Source organism: Penaeus monodon, chromosome 4, assembly GCF_015228065.2.
Source record: "Penaeus monodon isolate SGIC_2016 chromosome 4, NSTDA_Pmon_1, whole genome shotgun sequence".
Taxonomy (NCBI): domain Eukaryota; kingdom Metazoa; phylum Arthropoda; class Malacostraca; order Decapoda; family Penaeidae; genus Penaeus; species Penaeus monodon.
The window spans coordinates 27,919,983-27,927,482 of record NC_051389.1 but is presented as its reverse complement, the minus strand read 5'-3'; positions in this window follow the sequence as shown (position 1 = coordinate 27,927,482).

The window sequence follows — 7,500 nt, the reverse complement described above, 5'->3', positions numbered from 1 at the left end:
TATTGTATTTTAAAATATGGGTTTTTGGGTGTGTGGGGTGTGTGTTTTGTGTGTGTGTGTGTCGGGAAAAACAGAAAAAAAGAGAGAGGAGAGGGAGAGAGGAAAGGGGAGAGGGGGGAGAGAGAGAAAAGAGGGGGAAAAGAGAGGAAGAGAGTAGAGAGGGGGGAGAGAGAGAGAAGAAATTGCAGTATTTTTGCAATTGCTGAAATGACGCCAATTAAAGTGTTTGGGAATTTTTTGTCACTTGGAACGCTCTCTAGAAAGAAATTTTTTTTATGTAGATTTGCAAACCAAATTTTTTTTTTTTCATAGAAATATTTCCCCCGAACAGGAAATGCAGGAAATACGAATTTCATTTTCATTTTCATTTCTTTCTTTCTGAATTCCCAAACATTTGCTTTGTCTCTCTCTATATCTTTTTACATATACCCATCCCTCTACTATTTTATCTTTTCTATTTATCTAAACTATCTTTTATTATCTTTTTTATCTATCATCTAAACTATGTTTTTCTAAACTATCTCTCGGGCTTTTCTCTGTCTATCTTCTCTCTCTCTCTCCCCTCTCTCTCTCTCTCTCTCTCTCCCCTCTCTCCCCTCTCTATATATATATATTTATATATATATATATATTATATATATATTTTATTAATGTTATAATAAAATATAAAATATATATACCATATTTTATATAATTTTATATTATATATATATATATATATTAAAAATTTTTTTATAAATAAAATATATATACATATTATATTTTATATATATATTTATAATTTTCTACATATATATAATTTAAAATTTCACCTTTTTTTTCCCTTACATTTTAGTCCTTTCCTCCGAAGACATCTTCCGTTCACACACAAAAAAGCTTTTAAAAGGCCCTTCCCATCCCACATAATGTGTGGGATCTAGCTTCCTTCCGTTCGAACGAGAATTTAAAAATCTTCGTTTAAAATTTCCCAAAAGGTTTTTTCCTCCTCTGGATGGGCCCCCACCCGGGAAATTTGGGTGGCCCCTTTAATTTTTCCCCTAGAAAAAAATCTTAAAGAACGTGCTTCCCATGCCTTTTTTTGGGAACGGAAAAGACGTATACGGTGATATGAACCGATAGATATTGACGCATTTTTTTTCCATTTCCAAATTTGGCGGATTCGGCTGTTCTTTCCTTTTTTTCTTCCTTTGGTCTTTCTACGCGTTTAGATAACACACACACGCCATATATATATATATGTTACATTTTATAATTAATAAAATTTTTATTATATATATTATAATATAAAATAATTTACATATATATTATATAATTAAAATTTTTAAAAATATATATAAAATTTTTATTTGGGATATATTATATGTTGTATACACGTATATTCTATATTATTTTTTATTTTAATATATAATATTTTATTATATATTTTATTTATTTTAATATGTTGTTTTATTAATTTTAAAAAAAAAAATAATGTTGTGTGTGTGTGTGTGTGTGTGTGTGTGTGTGTGGTGTGGGTGTGTGTGTGTGTGGGTTTTGGGGGGTGTGTGTGGTGGGTTTGTATGGTTTTTGTGTGTGTGTGTGTGTGTGGGGTATATTATATTTTATTTTAATTATTTTAAAATTTATATTTTATAAAATTATATATATAATATATAAAGTATGTGGGGGTATATAGGCCGCGGTGGCCGGTGGGTTTTAAACATCGGCTCCAAATGTCACGACGGCATCTGAATTGGAGGGTTCGAGTCAACGGCCGGTCGTTGTTTTCCCCGGGCAAAGGGAAATTCCCCCTCGATTGCCTACCCCAGCCCCCGGGTGGCCAAGGGCCCGCCCCCAAATTTATGCTGGTCGCAAGCCCAAAATAGAGAGAATGATTTCCTAAAAGGTACCAAAGGCCCCTTCCGTGGAAAGGAATTTGGGGGCCCTAAAAAGGGGGGGGGACCACTCCAAGAGAAACAAAAATGAAAACTTTCAAAATTAAAATTCATACTGTGACCCCGGCGGTTTACATGAACCTTTCCGTTAAGAAAAAAAATGTGTTTTGGGGATGGGTGGGGTGTGTGTGTTTGGGGTGTATATATGTATTAAATATTTAAAAATATTGTTTAAAAATATATATTATAATATAAAAATTTTTTATATAAAATATATATATATATTATTTATATATATGGGGCCCGCGGTGGCCGAAAAGGGGTTTGAGCGTCGGCTAAAGGGCTGTCACGAAAGGCAATTTTAAATTCGAGGGTTCGATCAACCCGGGCCGCGCGGTTTTTTTCCTTTGGGGGAAGGAACTTCACCTCGATTGCCCGCCCAGCCCCTGGGTGGCCAAACCAAAATCAAGTCATTTTGGGTAAAAAAGAGTTGGGGACTCGAAAAAAAAACACCGGGGGGAAAAGGGAAAAGGCAAACCAACCCCCTCTAGAAATTTCCAAAAAACAAAAACATGGGAAACCCCTTACCCCAAGGGCCCCGGTGGCCGAATGGTTAGAGCGTCGGACCAAGGGTGTCAAAGACGGCAATCTGAAATTTGAGGGGGTTTGAGTCACCCACCCCCCGTTGTTCCCGGGAAAAGGGCTTCACCCTTTATTGCCACCTAGCCCTGGGGGGCCAAAGCCAGGGCCCCAAATTCCCAAATGCTTGGGCCCAAACCCGGGGTAATGGAGAATTTTTCCCAAAAGGGACCACCGGCACTCTCCCTGGAAAGGGAAATGGGGACCCACCACGTACTCACTCCAAGAGCATCACAACATGGAAAAATACAATCAAGTATCATGCTGGGGACCACGACGGCCCAAAATTTAAACCCCCGTTAAAAAAAAAGAATTATATATATATATATTAAAATATAAATATATAAAATTTTATATATATATATATATTATAAAAATATATTTAAAAATATATATATATTAATATATATAATATTAAAATATATCATGATATATATATATATGTAAAATATAATATAATATATTTTAATATATTTATGTATATATATTATATTTTATATAATTTTATATATATAATATAGTAATAAAAGTGTGTGTTTTTGTGGTGGGTATGTGTGTGGTTTTTGTGTGTGTGTGTGTTTTGCATGTGTGTGTGTGTGTGTGTGGGTGTGTGTTTTGGTGGTGTGTTTTGCGCGTGCGTGCGCGTGTGTGTGTTTTGGGGGGTGTGTGTGTGTGGTGGTGTGTGTGGGTGTGTGTGTGTGTTTGTGTTTTTTTTGTGTGTGTGGTTTTTGTTTGGGATAAAATTTTTTATTTATATATATATATAATATTTTATATAATATATATTATATTGTGAATATATATATTAATATATATATATATATTAATATATTTTATATATAAATTTTATAAAATTTTATATATATATAATATAATATGTATGTAAAAAAAATATATTTTATATATATAAATTATATATTAATATAAAATATGTGGGGTGTTGGGGGGGTGTGTGTGTGTGTGTGTTTGTGTGTGTGTTTTTTGGGTGTTTCGTGTTTGGTGTTTGTGTGGTGTGTGTGGGTGTGTGTGTGTGGGTTTTTTTGTGTGTGGTGTGTGTTTGGTGTTTTTGTGTGTGTTGTGTGTGTTTTGTGTGTGGTTGTAAAATATATATTAAAATATATATATATATATATAATATAATAATATATCTATTGTGTGTGTTTTGTGTGTGTGTGGGTTTAAAACATATATATAAATATACCCCAAATTTTTATATACATATCTATAATATGTGTACACACCCACACCCCACACACACAACACACACCCCACACATACCCCACACACACACACCCCAAAACAAACACACACACACCAAAACCACACACCCCCCCACTCACACACACACACCACAAAACCCCCCATATATTTTATAATATATTTTTTTATATATTATATTATATAAAATTTAAAATTTCAACGTAACCTTTTTTGGGAAAAAAAAGAGAAAGAGAGAGAGAGGAAAAGAGGAAAAGGGGGAAAGAGAGAGGGAGGAAAGAGAGGGGGAGAGGAGGAGAGAAGGGGGGGGGGGGGGGAGAGAGAAAGAGAGAGGGGAGAGAGAGAGCCCCCTTTTGGGGGAATAGTAAAAACCCCGTCATGGTCATCGGGCGAGGGGGCAAACCCTCTAGCATACCACTGCGGACAATGCACTGAAAAGAGGGAAAAGGAACCAACTTCCCTTTTCTCTCCCTCGCGTATGGGGAAAAAGATTTTCAAAAAGGAAATTTTGGAATTGCGAGAAGGGAAACCGCCACTTGGCGACAACTGATGGAACTGGCAATAAAAGGATGGTTTTCCGGGGCCGGAAAGGGCATATAGGCCTTGGTCACACTGTTTTAATTTGAAAAATTCTTTTTTTGATGATATATTTAAAAAAATAAAAAAAACCGTAATATTTCAATACATATATATACATACATATATAAAATATATATTTTATTATATATAATATATAAATATAAAATATTTATATATAATTTTATAAATTTTATATATATATATATATATTTATATATGTGTGTTGGGGTGTGTTGTGTTTTTGTGTGTGGTTGTGTGTGTGTTTGTGTGTGTGGGGTGTTTGTGCTCACACACACCACACAAAAACAAACACCCACACGCTACACCACACAAACTTAAAGTGTATATTATAACATACATATATAATTAATAATATAATATTTTATATTATATTATATATTTACATATATATTTAAAACAAAAACACATACAAACACCCCACACACCCCACACGCACATTTTTTGGGATTGTATATATAATATATATTTTATATTTTAATATATATTAATATATATATTATATTTTATACACACACACACACACCACACCCCAAAAAAACCCCCACACACACACCAACACACACAAACCCCCACACACAAAACAACCAAAATATATTTTATAAAATATTTTATATTTAAAATTAAAAATTATATAATATTTTATATATAATATATAAAACATATACATATATATATAAAAAATAATATATATAATAAAATATATATTACATATGGGGGAAAATAAAATATATTTTTAAAATTATATATTAATAATATAAAATTAAAATATATATTATAAAAAATACACACACAACCCCACACACACACACACACCAACCCCACACACACACACACACACATTTTATATAATATAAATTTATATTTATATATATATATATTTTAATATATATATATATAATATTGTGGGGTGGGGGGTTTGTGTGTGGGGTGGGGTGTGTGTGTGTGGGTATATTTATTATTATATTAAAATTAAAATACTATATTATATTTTTACATATATAATATATTTTAATATTAATCTATCATTATATATATTATATATATAAAATATAAAATATATATATTATATGTTTATAATACAAAAACCCCCACACACACACACATTTTGTTGGGGCCGCGCGCGCGCGCGCCCTGTGGTGTGTGTTTTTAATTTTTAATGAAGAAATTTGGATTAAAGTATGTTTGGTGTGTGTGTGTGTGTGTGGTTTTGTGTGTTGGTTTTGGGGTTGGGGTGTTGTGGGGGTGTGTGTGTTTTGTGTGGTTTGTGTGGGTGTGTATATTTTTATATATTATATATAATATATATAATATATATTTTATATTATATATATATTAAAATAAATATATAATAAAGCTCCCAAATCATCGACAAGGCCCCCCCTAAAAATGCAGAGGAAGCCCAAAATGCCTAACAAAAAAACAAAACTCCAGGTGAAATTTTCCCGTCTCCCCTGGAATGAAGCCTCGCCATTTCCCGCCGCCCGACTCCCGACTCTCGACTGCCGACGCCCCCGACACCATTCAGAATGGCCGACCAGCGAGGCCCTTTGGCGGGTGTGAGCAAAATTTTTTAATGGTAAAATGTCAAGCGTCTAAATCAAGAGTATATTATATATCGCCCACACACGCTCCGGCCCTATCACTCGATGTCGTTATCAGCGGCCGACGACAGCGGCGGGAGGGAGGGGGGGGGGGGTCCAGTGGAACTTTGTCGGCGTGTCATGGCTGGAGGGAAGTGGGGGGGGGGGAGGTGAAGGAAGGGGGAAAGAGGAAAAGGTAGTAGAGGGAGAGTGGGAAAGGTGGTGGATGCGAGGTCAGACGATAGTGGAAGAAGAGGGAGAGGTGATGGAAGGAAAAGACGGCAGGCGATGAGGAGAGGGAATAGAAAGTGATGGAGCACGAACACAGGCAGAGGCGGGAGATACGAAAGGTGGTAGAGGGAGATACAGCCCGATATATATTTATCTATTTATTTATCTATTTATTTATCTATTCATTTATTTATTTATTTATACAGACACACATATATTATATATATATATATATATATATATATATATATATATATATATATGTGTGTGTGTGTTATATATATGTAATATATATATATATGTATATATATAAATATATATATATAATATATATATATATATATATATATATATAAATATGTATATATGTATTTATATATATGTATATGTATATATGTATGTACACACACACACACACATACACATACACACACACACACATGCAAACACACACACACACACACACACACACACACACACACACCACACACACACACACACACACACACACACACACACACACACACATATATATATATATATATATATATATATAATATATGCACACACACAATATATATATATATATATATATATATATATATATATATATATATATATATATATATATATATATATATATATATATATATATATATATATATATATTCATTTAACGGTAGGTTCATGTCTGAGCCGCCGTGGTCACAGCATGATACTTAATTGTAGTTTTCATGTTGTGATGCTCTTGGAGTGAGTACGTGGTAGGGTCCCCAGTTCCTTTCCACGGAGAGTTACCTTTTTAGGTAATCATTCTCTCTATCTTATCCGGGCTTGGGACCAGCACTGACTTGGGCTGGCTTGGCCACCCAGTGGCTAGGTAGGCAATCAAGGTGAAGTTCCTTGCCCAAGGGAACAACGCGCCAGTCGGTGACTCGAACCCTTGAACTCAGATTGCCATCGTGACAGTCTTGAGTCCGATGCTCTAACTATTCGGCCACCGCGGCCTTGGTGATCATGGGCTTCCATGATTTTTTCTTGGCAATTTAGAGCCGTGGTTTGCCATTGCCTTCCGCTCGGTGTTTTTTTTTTTTTTTTTTTTTTTTTTTTTTTTTTTTTTTTTTTTCCGAGTCACCATCTCTATTTACCTGGCACTGACATGGGCTGGCTTGGCCACCCAGTGGCTAGGCAGGCAATCGAGGTGAAGTTCCTTGCCCAAGGGAAACAACGCGGCGGTCGGTGACTCGAACCCTCGAACTCAGATTGCCGTCGTGACAGTCTTGAGTCCGACGCTCTAACCATTCGGCCACCGCGTCCCCATCATATATATATATATATATATATATATATATATATAT